This window comes from Xenopus tropicalis, chromosome 7 (assembly GCF_000004195.4).
Source record: "Xenopus tropicalis strain Nigerian chromosome 7, UCB_Xtro_10.0, whole genome shotgun sequence".
NCBI lineage: Eukaryota > Metazoa > Chordata > Amphibia > Anura > Pipidae > Xenopus > Xenopus tropicalis.
Genome location: NC_030683.2, coordinates 4188135 through 4203534, shown reverse-complemented (window position 1 = coordinate 4203534; position 15400 = coordinate 4188135). Strand labels below are relative to the sequence as shown.

General features: G+C 44.0%; 1 protein-coding gene across 1 annotated transcript in view; it reads left to right on the top strand.

Moving 5' to 3' along the window:
* The window catches only part of ablim1 (actin binding LIM protein 1), a 147568-nt gene that overhangs the window by 5420 nt on the left and 126748 nt on the right, over positions 1-15400 (top strand). The window lies entirely within an intron of this gene.

Below are 15400 nucleotides of genomic sequence, written 5' to 3'. Positions count from 1 at the left end.
ATTTGTCACAGGCGGAACCACATGGGTCAGGGCATTGGCGCTTGCAGTGATTCTGGGCTTGGTACCGATCATCAGTGATAGAAAGAGAAGCAGATTGCGGGGGAACCCATGTGTCAGGGGGTGATTGTAAGGATTTTGTTGCCGAACTGCAGACCCATTAATTGCATGGCGACAAATGCCCAAAATCTCTATATGTGCCAGTAATTAATAGCCCTTTTTAAATGCTATAGGGCACATTGGCCCAGCTTCCAACCCTGCCCCTGTGCCCATTATACCTTCCAGCACGCCCTGCCCCACCCCTACCCATTGTAGATTGGCACTGCAGGTCAGGGCAAATATCCCTAACAATCACAATGAAGGAGTGTCAGCCTTTAATATCCATAGAGATGGAGCAGAAGAGCATCAGGAGTTAAAGGGGTGACACAATTGAAATGGGGCACCATGGGGCACAGAGGGCGCTGCTAACACACATCTCCCATTGGTCGGGCTAGAGAAAATGACTGTGCCTATTGGCCACTCACTGACTGGTTGGCAAACACAGTGACCAATGGAACACAGGGAAAAGGGACCTGAAAGGGCCCAGAAAGCACAAACAAATAAAAAGGACCAATTGCACAGTTGCTTATTAGGTCCATTCAAGCATGCCGGACACTGATCTGGGATATGAATGAATCTATGAAACAGTGGGCTTTTGATTTACAACTGATTGCACCCTGTACAGATTGAAGGAAACCAGTGTGACCACTAGAGGCGCTGTTCCATGGGAATGCAACTGGTCTGGGTTATGGGTTTACGCTCAGTGGGACGCAGTAAGGCCAGAACAGCCTCAGGTTTAATCCCCTATAGGCAGAAAATACTCACTGATGAGTATTAGGAAAATAGGAATGTGTGTAGGAAATCTTCAGTCTAGTGCCACCTACAGGCCAGGTGTATAACACACCCAGCAAGCAGTATGGTCGGACTCGCTGGAATCCAGAAGCTGGAAATTCCTGTAAAATAGATCCATAAACTGCTTGGATTGATTGAGCGATTGGTTGATTCATGATTTCCAGCCACCAAGGTTACTGTTACCCTCCCCTTCCCCTTGGTCACTGTAACTGAAGGCTGCACCCCCATTTTTCCGATACAGCCATGGGGCTGCTTGGTGATTTAAGGGTGCATTTTCTTTCAATAAACCCCATTTCACCTCCAGTTCCTCGACATTAGTCCGTTGATCCGCTCATATCCCTTTACCCCTATGGGAGAAGACACACGGAGCTACTAGTAGCAGCTACTTGTCATGGCTACAGAAACAGCCAATGCTGATCATTTACTGATAATTGTCTCTACATGTGTTTAATAGAGGCAATTCTCAGTATTGTCTATGGCAGGGGCAAGTAGCTGCTACTAAGTAGCTCCATGTGTCTTTGCCCTATTTGTGCACTGAACTTTTCTTACTGCAATTTTCTTCCTTTTCTAATGGAAGCAATAAATTATTTGTCCCCTCGCGCCCCCTGTAGTTCCGCTCCTGGTAAAGTGCTTGCCGCCCCGGCTAACGCTCTAGTAGGACTGTGCGTGCAGAGCGGCCGCTTCCATGTCTCCCATAGACAGTCGGTTAATATTTCATGTTCGTTAGTGCAGTGGGGCGAGTAGTGGGCCGGGGCCATTAATTGCGCATGAGAAAGTCCCAGGCGTCTCCCATCTCTGCGTGCGGCGCTCTCCCGGCCGGGTGCTTCTTTATTTTTAGAAAGCCGATTTAATGTGAGCAAACTGGAGCGTAGGGGAAGGTGTGTGGGAGGGCGCGGGGGGGGGGGGGTAGCTGGGTGCTTGGGGGTAGCCGGGCGCTTGGGTGCTGTGTTTACCGTAGCAGCTGATACGTTAAAATGATCTCCCTACTCTGCACTGAGATGGAAATACTAAGTAAATACTATTTGTAAAGCTGCCGACATACGGCACGGGTCAGGTTTAAAGGCCAAGTATACCTTTATTGTACTACTCCCTTGTGCTTTGTAGCCCACTGGCTTCTGTGCAGGGGTTACTGGCTTAGCATTCACATTCAGCTTTACGTAAAGGACCATTGTCCTGTGAATATCAGTCTGCTTCCTTCCTCGTCCTCTGCCTTGTCTTTTAATTCTCTTTTTTTCAATTGGCACCGAGTTTGCCCAAAATGCTCCCTGTTTGCTGTTGCACCCTGGAGCTGCTGGGTGGCCATTTTGTTCAGCACCCAAGTGTTATATGTTCCGCAGGGCACCGAACTTTCTGGTGGAATGGACGTGGTTCTGCCATGGATAAATGCCCTGTGTGCCATCCCCTTACCCTAAAGGTGCCCATACATGGAAAGAGTCGCTCAGTTGGCGAGGTTGCCAGGCAAGCGAATCTTCTCCCCATATGCCCAACTAAAGCTGGGTGATACTGGGTTAATTCAATTATAATGACAGGCATGGGTGCCATCTAATTGGGGACCACATCAATGAGCCAATGTGGTCCCCAATTCGTCAGGAAAATCAAACCTTCCCAATGGAGATTTGGGCAATTTTAGGGCAGATATTGGTCAGGGAGGCCTGTCACGGGAGGCCATATACCAAAGCAGTCTAAAGGCCCCGAATCAGCAGCTAAAATCTGCCCATGTTTGGGCACCTTCAGTCTAATGCCACTCAAGGCTTTCTGTTACACTGGTGATAGAGAAATCCCAAATCTGCCCCAATTTCAGCCCAACAAATACCCGGCTGTGCATTTTTGGGCAGATTGGCATTTACCCCCCCAGTGTGACATAAACCTCCGGCTCTGCCCCCAGTCTCTGCAGCACTTTCCTCGTTCTAGTGTTTAATTAGTACAATATCCCCCCCCCACCCCCGGCCATTCTCTTTGAAGTGGGCTTTTATCCTGAGATATCAGCACCGAGATAAGGGGCCAATGGGACCCATTTGCTGTGATTTGACGTTACGTGAGGCCCCGGGGCCCTTATCCTGTCTGTTTGTTTATAAATTCACATGAGTTTCCCGCCCTCGGATTCACTGTCCCTGTATTTATTGTTTGTGGCTCTGACCCTATCAGTAATGCCCTGCCTCGTGCCCCTCTGTGCCCCTCCCTGCACATTCCTGCCCTGATACGGAACAAAGGTTCCCCCCCCCCATACATTTACCCTGTGATAGGGAAAACAAGTGACTTGACAATAAAAACTTTTTATTGGGTAATGAAATAGATAATTAGTGCAAAGGGGAGGTGCATCTTTAAGTTAACGTTTAGTACATTACAGAATGGCCAATTCCTATCAACTTTTCAATTGGTCTTCATTATTTATTATAGGTTTTATATAATTTGCCTTCTTATTCTAAAGGTCCCCATACACCTTCAGATCCGAATTGGTCTAAGGGACCCATATCAGCAGCTAGAATCGGCCCGTGTGTGGGGACCTTAACTCTTTGCAGCTTTCAAATGGGGGTCACTGACCCCGGCAGCCAAACCCTATTGCTCTGTGAGGCTCCAGTTTTATTGTTATTGTTACTTTTTATTCCTTATCTTTCTATTCAGCCCCTCCCCTATTCATATACCAGCCTCTCATTCAAACCACACCCTGGTTGCTAAGGTGATTTGGATCCTAACAACCAAATAACTGCTGAAACTCCAAGCTGGAGAGCTGCTGAACAGAAACTGAAATAATTTAAAAAACTTCAAATAATAAAAAATGAAGACCAATTGCAAAATATCACTCTCTGCATTATAGTAAAAGGGTGAACAACCCTTTTAAATGGCACTCTGGGATCTCACCCCCAACTGCGGGGGGCTGCTTCCCATAAGGGCTGTGGCACTTGGGGCATTTTGTGCGTTAATTCCATCTGGTGGAAAAAAAACAGCATGTGTTATAGTATTCCAGTGCTTTCCAGTGGAAAATTGGAGACAAAATGCCCATGTTCTGCATTTACCCTTTACATTCTACACTGTGAGGCGCAATGACAGGGGCAGGCCACTGGGGGGCAGCGCTATCCATGCAGCAATACAGTACCTGAGTTACATGTGCTCCTGAGCTGAATATTGAGGGTTTTTTTCCCCTAAATCCCAGAATCATTAGGAAGAATTTGCATTATATTTTATAGGTTGGTGTTAAACACAATATTCTTCATATAAATGTATTATATTGAGGATATTAATATCAATAAATGGCCAATACCGAAAGTTCTCACCATTTGTTACACACATATCTTGATTTTGGGGGCCCCCCATTATTGACTGTCTGGAAACTGACTGTATTGTATGTCGCTTGTCCTTGGTGTAAATGCAGCCCCCAGGGAGTTTATTATTGGCTGAGATCAGGTGGTAGGATTTTTAAGTGCCATATTGATTCCCATAGACAGTACAGTATGGGGGTACAGCTTATTGTGTGCCCAGAACATTCCTTCTCTGTATATTTGTATTTATACATATGGGTAGGGGGTGCCATAGTGTTTCCCTTAGACAGTACAGTATGGGGGTACAGCTTATTGTGTGCCCAGAACATTCCTTCTCTGTATATTTGTATTTATACATATGGGTAGGAGGTGCCATAGTGTTTCCCTTAGACAGTACAGTATGGGGGTACAGCTTATTGTGTGCCCAGAACATTCCTTCTCTGTATATTTGTATTTATACATATGGGTAGGGGGTGCCATAGTGTTTCCCTTAGACAGTACAGTATGGGGGTACAGCTTATTGTGTGCCCAGAACATTCCTTCTCTGTATATTTGTATTTATACATATGGGTAGGGGGTGCCATAGTGTTTCCCTTAGACAGTACAGTATGGGGGTACAGCTTATTGTGTGCCCAGAACATTCCTTCTCTGTATATTTGTATTTATACATATGGGTAGGGGGTGCCATAGTGTTTCCCTTAGACAGTACAGTATGGGGGTACAGCTTATTGTGTGCCCAGAACATTCCTTCTCTGTATATTTGTATTTATACATATGTGTAGGAGGTGCCATAGTGTTTCCCTTAGACAGAACAGTATGGGGGTACAGCTTATTGTGTGCCCAGAACATTCCTTCTCTGTATATTTTTATTTAAACATATGGGTAGGAGGTGCCATTGTGTTTCCCTTAGACAGTACAGTATGGGGGTTCAGCTTATTGTGTGCCCAGAACATTCCTTCTCTGTATATTTGTATTTATACATATGGGTAGGAGGTGCCATAGTGTTTCCCTTAGACAGTACAGTATGGGGGTACAGCTTATTGTGTGCCCAGAACATTCCTTCTCTGTATATTTGTATTTATACATATGGGTAGGAGGTGCCATAGTGTTTCCCTTAGACAGTACAGTATGGGGGTACAGCTTATTGTGTGCCCAGAACATTCCCTCTCTGTATATTTGTATTTATACATATGGGTAGGGGGTGCCATAGTGTTTCCCTTAGACAGTACAGTATGGGGGTACAGCTTATTGTGTGCCCAGAACATTCCTTCTCTGTATATTTGTATTTATACATATGGGTAGGAGGTGCCATAGTGTTTCCCTTAGACAGTACAGTATGGGGGTACAGCTTATTGTGTGCCCAGAACATTCCTTCTCTGTATATTTGTATTTATACATATGGGTAGGGGGTGCCATAGTGTTTCCCTTAGACAGTACAGTATGGGGGTACAGCTTATTGTGTGCCCAGAACATTCCTTCTCTGTATATTTGTATTTATACATATGGGTAGGAGGTGCCATAGTGGATCCTTTGCAGCAAACTGTTCCCTTTGTAGAAAGGACTTGTTGAATAAAGAGTGACTCTATGGAATAGTCAGTGACAGGAGTAGTAGAGACAGTGCAGGTTCTATCTCGGTGCATGTGGATCAGAGGATCTCAGGGGCCCTATCTGTCGCCCTATAAAGAACCAGTGGCTCTGAGGGGCAGATTTGCGCAGACGTCAGACACCCCCCCCCCCCGTTCCCTGCGCTCTCTGTGACTCACTCGTTACTCACCCAGCGTCTCACACTGACGGACTTAACTCTTTGTGTGCCTGAATCACCTTCAGGTCAAATATTTACACTCGGTGCAAGTTTAACAAGCAGTTTGTAGGAAATGCACAGGGCAGGGGCCCCTACACCGGCCCCTTGCTTATATGCCTGGGAAACCCCTCCTATGGAATATACTCACCTTATAAATAGCCCTAAAGTAACATTTACTGCAGAATTGTTCGGTTCTCCCTTGGTGAAGGGGAGGCTGAAACTGATTGGTGGATTACACCTGCATATGTAATGAGCGTATGTATATTTTATAGAGTCTGAGGGGAAAGCAGGTCAGGCTGTAAGGGCAGGTCTGGTACATTCCTACAGGATTTCTCATGGATTAGACTAGGGCCCTCAGAACTAACAGTACACAACTCCCAGCATGCTTAGCTAGAGTGATAGAGTGGGGTTTCATATAAGAGATTGCTGCTCTAAACAACTCAATATAAACCAGTGAAACAGCGCCCTCTGGTGCACAAATGATCTTGAAATTAAACCAGGAATGCTTCCCGGGATCAGGGGGTCATAACCTTCCTGGCCTTGGGGGGGCCATAACCTTCCTGGGCTCGGGGGGCCATAACCTTCCTGGGCTTGGGGGGCCATAACCTTCCTTGGCTTGGAGGGGGGGGGCAATAACCTTCCGGGCTCGGGGGTCAATAACCTTCCTGGGCTTGGGGGGGGGGCAATAACCTTCCCGGGCTCGGGGGACAATAACCTTCCTGGCCTCGGGGGGCCATAACCTTCCTGGGCTCGGGGGGCCATAACCTTCCTGGGCTCGGGGGGCCATAACCTTCCTGGGCTCGGGGGGCCATAACCTTCCTGGGCTCGGGGGGCAATAATTCCTAAAAGAAGCGCCACTCAGTGATGGGGGAACTGCTGACAATATCTCAGTTATTATATTACTGACAGATATGGGCATTAAAGGGGAAGTTCACCTTATAATGAACAGGATGGTGTAGAACAGCAGAACTTGCAATTGGTCTTTATTTATTTTTTTATTGTTTGTGGGTATTTAATTGCTTACATATTGTTGTCCTGAAGCTCTCAGGGTCTCTGACCCCCATAACCAAAGAGCATGTCCGGCCGGAGGCTGGAAATAAAAACACAGTAGGAGGCTAATCGTTCAGAAACCATAATAATGAAGACCAACTGAAAAGTTGCATAGAGTAGGATCACCTGTAGCGTACTTGAAAAGAATGTAAAGGTACATTTTCACCAGTGCGGCAGAAAACTGTTCCCCCAAATAAAACACAGTGGATGGGTTGGAGCAGGCCTTGGGTAGCGCTTGGCCTTTAAACCTCTCCTGTTTGGGGCTATTGATCGGAGAGCTGCCTGCGCTAATAGCCATTGCCTTGGGGATCAGAACGCCTTGTGTGTCGTGGCCCTTAGTGTTACTCTTTGAGGACATTTAAAGGCAAAGTCCACCCAAATAAAAAAACTATTTTTGTATAATGAAAGACTATGTAATTGTAAGCAACTTCCCAATATCCATGGTTCTAAAGTTATGTGTAAATGTCATTCCTTCTGAAAGTAGCGTCTGTCTGTGTCTATTCTCTGCACTGCTGGCTCCGACTCCTGATACAACTCCCCAATATCCATTCATCCCTCATTCTCACTGGGTTTATAGTTATGTGTAACTGTCACTGTGTCTGTCCCTTTCCCTTCTCTGCACTGCTGGTTCTGACTCCTGATACAACTCCCCAATATCCATTCATTCCTCATTCTCACTGGGTTTATAGTTATGTGTAACTGTCACTGTGTCTGTCCCTTTCCCTTCCCTGCACTGCTGGTTCTGACTCCTGATACAACTCCCCAATATCCATTCATCCCTCATTCTCACTGGGTTTATAGTTATGTGTAACTGTCACTGTGTCTGTCCCTTTCCCTTCCCTGCACTGCTGGTTCTGACTCCTGATACAACTCCCCAATATCCATTCATTCCTCATTCTCACTGGGTTTATAGTTATGTGTAACTGTCACTGTGTCTGTCCCTTTCCCTTCCCTGCACTGCTGGTTCTGACTCCTGATACAACTCCCCAATATCCATTCATTCCTCATTCTCACTGGGTTTATAGTTATGTGTAACTGTCACTGTGTCTGTCCCTTTCCCTTCCCTGCACTGCTGGTTCTGACTCCTGATACAACTCCCCAATATCCATTCATTCCTCATTCTCACTGGGTTTATAGTTATGTGTAACTGTCACTGTGTCTGTCCCTTTCCCTTCCCTGCACTGCTGGTTCTGACTCCTGATACAACTCCCCAATACCCATTCATTCCTCATTCTCACTGGGTTTATAGTTATGTGTAACTGTCACTGTGTCTGTCCCTTTCCCTTCCCTGCACTGCTGGTTCTGACTCCTGATACAACTCCCCAATATCCATTCATCCCTCATTCTCACTGGGTTTATAGTTATGTGTAACTGTCACTGTGTCTGTCCCTTTCCCTTCCCTGCACTGCTGGTTCTGACTCCTGAAACAACTCCCCAATACCCATTCATTCCTCATTCTCACTGGGTTTATAGTTATGTGTAACTGTCACTGTGTCTGTCCCTTTCCCTTCCCTGCACTGCTGGTTCTGACTCCTGATACAACTCCCCAATATCCATTCATTCCTCATTCTCACTGGGTTTATAGTTATGTGTAACTGTCACTGTGTCTGGCTGTGTCTGTTCTCTGCACTGCTGGCTCTGACTCCTGACACAATGTAGTAGAAGCCAGACCTGCAGCATTGTTGCGGTGCAAAATTTGGGAAGCTGCTTAGTATGACATTATCTTTCATAATAAAATGGTTTTGGGTGGAGTTCCCCTTTAATTTACAATAATATTGGGTTAATGTTTGCCAATATAACCAGCTCTGTGCCAGTGTGTGTAACAGGTGTGCGTGGCACCATAATCAGGTAGCCGGGGGGGGCACGTGCCATATGGCAATAACAGTCGCCTCTCCCATTAGTAACTGCGCAACCTGCGACTCGTATTCCTGCTGCGCCCGTAGAACAGCGTCCCCTGACCTTGCACTGAGCTGCTAATTACTCTCCTGCATCTGGGCAATGGGAAACATGACTGGGACTACAATTCCCAGCATCCCCAGCCAGCTGTACCAGGAGTTTGGCCACAAGGAGGCGGAGCCATTTATACAATGTGTGCCCTTTTATTTGTCCTTATTACACTGCCTGTGTAAAGGGGAAATAAGAAACACTCCTAATTTTAACATGTTGCACAACTGCACATTACACATATAGAGTAGCTGGGCAATAAGTAGGGTAACTGGGCAGTGTGTAGGGCATTAAATAATGTTACTGGGCACAGTTTAGTGCAACTGGGCACCAAGTAATGTTACGGGCTAGTAGTCTAAGTCATTGGACACTTGCCAGTGTAACTAGGGGATACAGCTGGGCAATTTAATTGGGCAGATCTTACCCCCATATGCCCACCTAAAGTGGGGCCAAACAATCAAATTAAATGGGTTATAGGTGCACTTTATCCTTTGCTGATCATCTGGGTCATTTATAAACACTGGGCAAATTAGCACCTGTGCAGTAACCCTTGGCAACCAATCAGAAGTTTGCTTTCATTGTTCTACCTGCAGCTGGCTGGAAGAATCTAATCACAGATTGGTTGCTATGGGTTACTGCCCAGGTGGATATTTGCCCAGTGTTTGTAAATGAGCCCTAGTATGTGTTTCAGAGAATACAGAAAAAAGTGCCCATATACATATACATTGGGATATCGGTCGTACGTTTCAATGCAACGATCTGAAACTCACATTGTAGGGTAAAGCCCTAAATTAACCAATGGGAGGAGGTTCTGAACATGAAATAGTTACAGGCACCAATCGTACGAAAGGGATTTTATCCTTATCCAATAGAAATGTTCTAACCTGTCTAATGACTGATCGCCATGGTACGAAAAGTCACGGGACGATAATATGGAGCCCACACGCGGTCCGAAAATCGGCCGAAACTAAGTTTCTTAGGATTATATGGGTGCGTGTATAGGCAGCTCAATACTTTGCAAGGGATCATGGGTGAAGCCAATGAGAAGGGGTGTAAGAGATCCGGGGGGAAGTATTGGCTAATGTATTTGGAATCAGGATTGGGGGGGGCTTATTATTAGTTCTTATACATTTGATACATTTGTCTTTCTGTGATTCCCGATGTCCCGCCCCAAGAACATCAGTTTGTTCTGAGTCCAATCGGATCGATGGCGCATGAAGCCATATTAATCCTGCCAGGATGTGCATTTGCCTCGTTAATGCTAATTCATCCCGCGACCCTTTCACTGCCGCAGGGTAGCGCTTTCCAATAGCCATAGGTCGGTAACACTGAGTACTTACAGTGGTGTGAAAAACTATTTGCCCCCTTCCTGATTTCTTATTCTTTTGCATGTTTGTCACACTTAAATGTTTCTGCTCATCAAAAACCATTAACTATTAGTCAAAGATAACATAATTGAACACAAAATGCAGTTTTTAAATGAAGGTTTACGTTATTAAGGGAGAAAAAAAACTCCAAATCTACATGGCCCTGTGTGAAAAAGTGATTGCCCCCCTTGTTAAAAAATAACTTAACTGTGGTTTATCAATTTCAATTTTCAATTTCAATATCAATTTCTGTAGTCACCCCCAGGCCTGATTACTGCCACACCTGTTTCAATCAAGAAATCACTTAAATAGGAGCTACCTGACACAGAGAAGTAGACCAAAAGCACCTCAAAAGCTACACATCATGCCAAGATCCAAAGAAATTGAGGAACAAATGAAAACAAAAGTAATTGAGATCTATCAGTCTGGTAAAGGTTATAAAGCCATTTCTAAAGCTTTGGGACTCCAGCGAACCACAGTGAGAGCCATTATCCACAAATGGCAAAAACATGGAACAGTGGTGAACCTTCCCAGGAGTGGCCGGCCGACCAAAATAACCCCAAGAGCGCAGAGACAACTCATCCGAGAGGCCACAAAAGACCCCAGGACAACATCTAAAGAACTGCAGGCCTCACTTGCCTCAATTAAGGTCAGTGTTCACGACTCCACCATAAGAAAGAGACTGGGCAAAAACGGCCTGCATGGCAGATTTCCAAGGCGCAAACCACTTTTAAGCAAAAAGAACATTATGGCTGGTCTCAATTTTGCTAAAAAACATCTCAATGATTGCCAAGACTTTTGGGAAAATACCTTGTGGACCGACGAGACAAAAGTTGAACTTTTTGGAAGGTGCGTGTCCCGTTACATCTGGCGTAAAAGTAACACAGCATTTCAGAAAAAGAACATCATACCAACAGTAAAATATGGTGGTGGTAGTGTGATGGTCTGGGGTTGTTTTGCTGCTTCAGGACCTGGAAGCCTTGCTGTGATAGATGGAACCATGAATTCTACTGTCTACCAAAAAATCCTGAAGGAGAATGTCCGGCCATCTGTTCGTCAACTCAAGCTGAAGCGATCTTGGGTGCTGCAGCAGGACAATGACCCAAAACACACCAGCAAATCCACCTCTGAATGGCTGAAGAAAAACAAAATGAAGACTTTGGAGTGGCCTAGTCAAAGTCCTGACCTGAATCCTATTGAGATGTTGTGGCATGACCTTAAAAAGGCGGTTCATGCTAGAAAACCCTCAAATAAAGCTGAATTACAACAATTCTGCAAGGATGAGTGGGCCAAAATTCCTCCAGAGCGCTGTAAAAGACTCGTTGCAAGTTATCGCAAACGCTTGATTGCAGTTATTGCTGCTAAGGGTGGCCCAACCAGTTATTAGGTTCAGGGGGCAATTACTTTTTCACACAGGGCCATGTAGGTTTGGATTTTTTTTCTCCCTAAATAATAAAAACCCTCATTTAAATACTGCATTTTGTGTTTACTTGTGTTATCTTTGACTAATAGTTAAATGTGTTTGATGATCAGAAACATTTTGTGTGACAAACATGCAAAAGAATAAGAAATCAGGAAGGGGGCAAATAGTTTTTCACACCAATGTATGTGGGTAACTATACTTGGTTATCAGTTAGTTACCAGATGCCCCAGTTAGTGAAGCACCAAGTGCAGCCTTCTGAGTGTTATGGGACTGCAAGTATTAGCAGAGGGTGCTGGGAGTTGTAGTTTGGCAGCCTATATTTGTTCCATATAGACCTCTCAACAGCTGGTGTTAATGGCTAGGATTTAGTAGCAAGGTAGTGGGCAGCTTAATGATTTGGCCACCATTTATATATATATACAGGTATCGGACCTGTTATCCAGAATTCTTGGGACTTGGGATCTCCTACCTTAAGTCTACTAAAAAAATATTTAAACAGTAATTAAACCCAATAGGATTGTTTTGGCTCCAATAAGGGGTAATTATATCTTAGTTGGGATCAAGTACAGGTACTGTTTTATTATTACAGAGAAAAGGGAATCATTTAACCATGAAATAAACCCAATAGGGCTGTTCTGCCCCAATAAGGGGTAATTATATCTTAGTTGGGATCAAGTACAGGTACTGTTTTATTATTACAGAGAAAAGGGAATCATTTAACCATTAAATAAACCCAATAGGGCTGTTCTGCCCCAATAAGGGGTAATTATATCTTAGTTGGGATCAAGTACAGGTACTGTTTTATTATTACAGAGAAAAGGGAATCATTTAACCATTAAATAAACCCAATAGGGCTGTTCTGCCCCAATAAGGGGTAATTATATCTTAGTTGGGATCAAGTACAGGTACTGTTTTATTATTACAGAGAAAAGGGAATCATTTAACCATTAAATAAACCCAATAGGGCTGTTCTGCCCCAATAAGGGGTAATTATATCTTAGTTGGGATCAAGTACAGGTACTGTTTTATTATTACAGAGAAAAGGGAATCAATTAACCATTAAATAAACCCAATAGGGCTGTTCTGCCCCAATAAGGGGTAATTATATCTTAGTTGGGATCAAGTACAGGTACTGTTTTATTATTACAGAGAAAAGGGAATCATTTAACCATGAAATAAACCCAATAGGGCTGTTCTGCCCCAATAAGGGGTAATTATATCTTAGTTGGGATCAAGTACAGGTACTGTTTTATTATTACAGAGAAAAGGGAATCATTTAACCATTAAATAAACCCAATAGGGCTGTTCTGCCCCCAATAAGGGGTAATTATATCTTAGTTGGGATCAAGTACAGGTACTGTTTTATTATTACAGAGAAAAGAGAATCATTTAACCATTAAATAAACCCAATAGGGCTGTTCTGCCCCAATAAGGGGTAATTATATCTTAGTTGGGATCAAGTACAGGTACTGTTTTATTATTACAGAGAAAAGGGAATCAATTAACCATTAAATAAACCCAATAGGGCTGTTCTGCCCCAATAAGGGGTAATTATATCTTAGTTGGGATCAAGTACAGGTACTGTTTTATTATTACAGAGAAAAGGGAATCATTTAACCATGAAATAAACCCAATAGGGCTGTTCTGCCCCAATAAGGGGTAATTATATCTTAGTTGGGATCAAGTACAGGTACTGTTTTATTATTACAGAGAAAAGGGAATCATTTAACCATTAAATAAACCCAATAGGGCTGTTCTGCCCCCAATAAGGGGTAATTATATCTTAGTTGGGATCAAGTACAGGTACTGTTTTATTCTTACAGGGAAACCATTTTTAAAAATGTGAATTATTTGATTAAAATGGAGTCTATGGGAGATGGCTTTTCTGAAAGTCGGATCTGATATCTGTACATAATAGTAGATTTCTTATGATGCCACCCCTGCTTTTGGGGCAATGACCCATTACCCCAAACCCTGCTTTTTATATATATACATATACATACACACACACACACACACATAATAAACAAACAGAAATGATTAGTTGACTCCCTTAATTGGCCTAGTGCCTCCTGATTGGTTGCTAGGAGTAACTGCTTTGGGGCAAATGAGTGGTTGCGCCTGAGCCACATATGTGTATAAATAGCAGTTAGATGCTGAGTCAGCACTTGAGTGGGAAGATTTAATGGATGATGAGATTATTGTTGCCATTAAAGGGGCGGGCACCTTACCCAGTGTGGTTGGACTGAGTAAAAGAGGCCTAATTTTCCTTACAATTCTTTATATAAAATTGCTCAATTATGTGATATTTATAAGCAAACCAGTCACTTATCCCATGAGTGGGGTTAGGGTATCCCCCAGTGGAGGAGGAGGCACTATGCAGATGCAGTGGGAGCCAATAGGATTACCAGTCATTTAGATTAGTTAGTAATTAATCAGGATTCTGTTAATAACAGAGTGGCCACTAGAGGGCTCTGTTTTACCAGGTTCTGGTTGCTCTGCTGAGGAACACTATGGCTGCCGGGGTCTTTACTAGGGACCGATGGGGCTGTTGTTTCAAATTCATTATATTGCCAGTTTAGAAACTGCTAATATCTTGACAACTAGAAATAAAAATTCTCCAAAATCACAGAAGTTCTTAGAAATGTTATACGTTTGCTTTATTTATCCAGATACTTACTGTACATAGCACTGCCGGGGCAATTCTAATAGATAGTAACAATGGATCCAGTGATTTGTAGCAACCCAGAATGTATAGCAAATGTGCAAGTAGTGGAGCCCCCGGTGACCATAATGTCATCGCATTTAATGTTTGTTGCATTAGGCGAATATGCACTGGAGGAACACAGACTCTGAATTTGAGGGAAGCAGATTTTAGCGCTTTAAAGTCAATATTTCATAGTAGCGTCAGAAGCATCAGGAATGCAAAAATAGAAAATGATGAACTGATTGATTCACAAGCAAAGACTAATTCCAACATTTGTACATGTATATCAGTAATAGAAAGATGCAGGTTGGGACTGTGGCTCCATTGAAAATCATGTTGTTATGAAGGAATGTGCTTAATAAGTCTGTGTGGCTTATGGCACAGTAAGGCCTATGGCACAGTAAGGCCTATGGCACAGTAAGGCTTATGGCACAGTAAGGCCTATGGCACAGTAAAGCTTATGGCACAGTAAGGCCTATGGCACAGTAAGGCCTATGGCACAGTAAGGCTTATGGCACAGTAAGGCTTATGGCACAGTAAGGCCTATGGCACAGTAAGGCCTATGGCACAGTAAGGCTTATGGCACAGTAAGGCCTATGGCACAGTAAGGCCTATGGCACAGTAAGGCCTATGGCACAGTAAGGTTTATGGCACAGTAAGGTTTATGGCACAGTAAGGCCTATGGCACAGTAAGGCTTATGGCACAGTAAGGTTTATGGCACAGTAAGGCCTATGGCACAGTAAGGCTTATGGCACAGTAAGGCTTATGGCACAGTAAGGCCTATGGCACAGTAAGGCCTATGGCACAGTAAGGCTTATGGCACAGTAAGGCTTATGCCACAGTAAGGCCTATGGCACAGTAAGGCTTATGGCACAGTAGGCTCCACCGGCTGGAGAAACACCTGTTATCCTTATACTGAATCCCCCCAATATCGTATATCCCCCATTATAGTAGCGCTCATT